This window comes from Camelina sativa, chromosome 9 (assembly GCF_000633955.1).
Source record: "Camelina sativa cultivar DH55 chromosome 9, Cs, whole genome shotgun sequence".
Lineage (NCBI taxonomy): Eukaryota > Viridiplantae > Streptophyta > Magnoliopsida > Brassicales > Brassicaceae > Camelina > Camelina sativa.
In genome coordinates, this window is record NC_025693.1 from 12,102,905 (window position 1) to 12,107,860 (window position 4,956).

The window sequence follows — 4,956 nt, forward strand, 5'->3', positions numbered from 1 at the left end:
TGTAGCATGTACACAAGGAAAACTCATTTATAAGGCCATCACCAGTAAATTTAAATAAAGAGATTATCCACTTAAGACTATAAGTCTAGATAGTGCTAGTGAATTTATATCCCAAGCGTTTAATAATACTGGTATGTCCATGGGGGGAAGTGTGGACCACCCTGTGGCACATGAACATACAGAGAATGGATTAGATGAATCCATCATTAAACGTATTGCTCGACCATTACTCATGAGGTCGAAGCTTCTTGTGTCGGCTTGGGGACACACAATATTACATGCAGAAAAGCTTATACGCATCAGGCCATCTAGTGAGCATAGAATATTCACCATCCCAATTACTAACGGGTCATGAGCCAGACATATCCCATCTAAAATAATATTCGGGATTGCCGTTTATATCATCACAGAAAAAAATGGGATCTTNGGGTTCTAACATGATGCGTAAGCAGATATTAAAATGGGCACACTCCTAAAAGAGAGAAGAAGTTATCCCTAAAAGAATCTCACGTGTGTAGCATGTACACAAGGAAAACTCATTTATAAGGCCATCACCAGTAAATTTAAATAAAGAGATTATCCACTTAAGACTATAAGTCTAGATAGTGCTAGTGAATTTATATCCCAAGCGTTTAATAATACTGGTATGTCCATGGGGGGAAGTGTGGACCACCCTGTGGCACATGAACATACAGAGAATGGATTAGATGAATCCATCATTAAACGTATTGCTCGACCATTACTCATGAGGTCGAAGCTTCTTGTGTCGGCTTGGGGACACACAATATTACATGCAGAAAAGCTTATACGCATCAGGCCATCTAGTGAGCATAGAATATTCACCATCCCAATTACTAACGGGTCATGAGCCAGACATATCCCATCTAAAATAATATTCGGGATTGCCGTTTATATCATCACAGAAAAAAATGGGATCTTAAAGAGGATGGGAATATATGATGGATATGATTCTCCCACCATTATTAAGTATCTTGAGCCAACTATGGGTGATTTATATGTGGCCAGATACACGGATTGTCACTTAGTTGAATCCGAGTTTTCTATGTTGGGTGGAGAGACAAACAAGCTGGTCAAAGAAATATTATGGAATCAAACATCCTTAAATTGGCAAGATCCTAGGACTCTAGCCTATGATGCAGAGGTCCAAAGAATTATATATAGGCAAAAGCTAGCTAATAAATTGCTAGATTCCTTTTGACCCAAAGAGAATAAGAAAATCATACAATACCAGCTTGTAATGCACCAGTACGTATTGATGTTCAAAAGGAACACAATAATCAAGTTGCTACAGAGTCTAAATAGACCAATATGTTCCATAGAAAAGAACCTTCGGAAATCTAAGAAAGGTGCAAATAAAACCGAGGTTAAGGAAAGAGTATAGACATGGCCGCGGCAAATCCTAAGGTACCAACAATGAGGTTTGGGACGCTAAACCTCAAGGTCCTTAAGGTATTGATAATAATAAAAGCTCGATAAACTATATCATGTTTGGAATAAAATGGAACTGCAAAGATGTCGACATTAATGAAATAATTGCATGCAAGGTAGCACTTGAGATAAATGAGGATCTAGAGCCCACGTCTATATTAGAGTGCACTCAAAGCAAAGATTAAAAGGAAGCTATTGATGTGGAGCTTAACTCTTAGAAGAAGAGAAATGTGTTTGGTCCGACCTTAAGGACAACACTTGATATAAAACCAGTTGGACATAAGTTGGTCTTTGTAAGAAAGAGAAATGAGAGTAATGAAAGCGTGAGACAAGGCACAACTTGTAGCACAAGGATTCTCTCAAAGACCAGGAATAGACTATGAGGAGACATACTCCCCTGTGATGGATGCAACGACTTTTAGATATCTAATAAGTCTGGCTGTAAGAGAAAAACTGGATTTGCGGTTAATGGATGTTGTAACTGCTTACTTATATGGTCCACTGGATAATGAAATTTATATGAGATTACCAGAGGGAATAGAACTCAAAGATAAGAGTGGTTCTCGAGAACAGTACTGCATAAGGCTAGACAAATCGCTTTATGGACTGAAACAGAGTGGTCGAATGTGGTATAATAGAGTTAGCAAATTTTTGGCAAAGAAAAGGCTATAGAAATGACCCCATCAGTCCATGTATATTTATAAAGAAGTTTGCAAACAAAGGATTTGTGATAATAGCAGTCTATGTGGATGATTTAAATATCCTTGGAACTCCTGGTTAAATCGCTCAAACAAGTAGAAAGCATTTGAAATGAAAGACCTAGGCAAGAGAGAAAAATAATTCTGTTTGGGGTTACAAGTTGAGTACATAAAAGATAGAATCCTTGTGCACCAAATGGCATATACAGAAAGGTACTCAAGAGGTTTAATATGGAGCAAGCTCACTCATTGACTAGCCCCATGGTTGTGAGAAGCACAGATGTAGATAAAGATCCATTTGCTCCTAAGAAGGCCGATGAAAAGATTCTCGGTCCTGAAATGCCATACCTCAGTGCTATAGGAGAATTAATCTTGGCTGGCCACACTAGACCAGAGATAAGTTTTGCCGTGAACCTCCTAGCAAGAATTAGTTCTTGTTAAACCCAAAGGCACTAGAGTGAAATTAAGTATTTATTATGTTACCTACGGAGGAACATTTAATTTTTGGGTTTATATTTTACTAACTATAACAAAGAAGGTTTTAGTTGGTTTAGCTGATGCAGGTTATAGCAAAGAAAGTTTAAGTATGTATGGTTGAGATTGAAGACTCAACATATCAGGACGGATTGCAGTATCGTCGAAGACAGCAAAGAAGCAACCGTAATTTATGAAGATAACACAGCCTGCAACGCACAGCTCAAGGAAGGTTACATCAAGGGAGATCGGACGAAGCACATATTACCAAAATTCTTCTTTACACATGAACTACAAAAGGCCGGAGAAGTTCAAGTGGTGGAGGTTCAGTCATGCGACAACTCAGCCGATCTCTTCACCAAATCGCTACCGACAACAACTTTCAAGAAGCTCGCGCACCAGATTGGGATGCGGAGACTTAGGGACTTGGAGTGATGTTTGGAACAGGGGGAGCAATGTGTGCTGTACTCTTTTTCCTTCACCAAGGTTTTGTCCCAATGGGTTTTCCTGGTAAGGTTTTAATGAGGCAGCACCCCCAAGCACATTGCGTCGATCTCATTCCAACATAGGCACTGTCATCTCGTCCAAGGGGGAGTGTTGTGAAACATTTAGTGGACTCAATAGACCGGCCCGTATATTATCCATGGAGTCTCGGTCCATCGGCCATACTCAGTCCGCACACCTTTGGCCCATTAGCCGAAGCCTTACTCGGCCATTACTTCCTTATGTCGGTTTAAGCCTTGTACTCTACTATATAAGGCTAAAGAATAACAAGAGCTTTATCCCTAAACTCTATATTCATAACAATACATGTTTTTTTTTTCAACCATTGGGCCACAACAGATCGGCCCATTAGCCTAATCTCTACATTCGTAAGGAGCGGAACTCGATCCCTGGTGTGATGGTGCCTTGTGCAGACTAAGGTCACTTCACAAAGTTATACATGTTTATGTTATTTAACTATTAACTTTTTTGTTTATAATTTTTACTGGCACACGACTCTAATTGCTGGATCAAAGGGATCCTCAATAGACCAGCCGTTACCACTTCGTTTATATTTCTAATACTACACGTAGTGCTTAATTCCAATTCCAAGGTTTGAAAAGTTATGAATCAGCGAAATAAGACAAATACAAGTGGGTTTTAGTCCACAATTTTTCAAATATAAGTCAGAGGTGTTTATGTTAGTGATAATGATACCCCACCACATTAATATTATCGACTCCACGCCACATAATTACTTTTTCGTACGTACGAATTATCATACTCAATTACAAAATCTCTCCATAAGTAGAGCTCAACGTAGGCGTGTGTTCTCCACACTTCACAGATATTCCTCTTTCATTTTAACTCTTTCTCATCTAACGAAGATCCAAACCATGGAATCTCACAACACCTTGAACCTTACATGGAGAAAGATCAAGAAAAGGCTTTCGACTACTCCAAACGAGCTCAATGGCTAAGAGCCGCCGTTCTTGGTGCAAACGACGGTCTTGTCTCAACGGCTTCACTTATGATGGGTGTTGGTGCGATTCAAGCTAGACGTCAAAATCATGATCTTAACCGGTTTTGCCGGTTTAGTTGCCGGAGCTTGTAGCATGGCGATCGGAGAGTTTGTCTCCGTTTACTCTCAGTACGACATAGAGAAGGCTCAGACGAAGAGAGAGAGCGGAGGAGGAGGAGAGGTAGAGAAAGAGAAGCTTCCTAGCCCGACGCAAGCAGCTGCGGCGTCAGCGTTAGCGTTTTCTCTCGGGGCGGTTGTGCCGTTGTTGGCGGCTGCGTTTGTGAAAGAGTACAAAGTGAGGATTGGTGTGATAGTGGCGGCTGTTACGTTGGCGTTAGTGATGTTCGGATGGTTAGGAGCGGTTTTGGGGAAAGCACCGGTGGTTAAGTCGTCGCTTAGGGTTTTGATTGGTGGATGGTTAGCTATGGCCATTACCTTTGGTTTTACAAAACTCATTGGGTCGCATGGTCATATGTATGCGTAACTGTGTGTGTTTACTGACATGCATGTGTGACCAAATGCTTCTTCATGTTTCTATGTTACATGCTTGAAGTCAATAAACTGTTAGAAAACAAAAAATGTCTAGTTTCAATCTCTAGATGTTTTTCCCTTTACAATCTAATAAATTTACAAATATAATTACTCTCATGAATTTTTTTTTTTTCAACCAAACATTAATAAAATTAAAAGAGAACTCTAAGATTGGTTGCCCAAACAGGAGGAAAAGAGTTTACAAAAATAGATTCAGAGGTTAAGCAACGTGATGACCGAGCCAGACAGTCCGCCCTAGCGTTGACATCTCGGGGGATCCTGACTAAGGTGAAGGAAGGG

At 40.1% G+C, this 4,956-nt stretch overlaps 1 pseudogene; it reads left to right on the forward strand.

Moving 5' to 3' along the window:
• On the forward strand, positions 4,001-4,691 carry LOC104715210 (annotated as a pseudogene).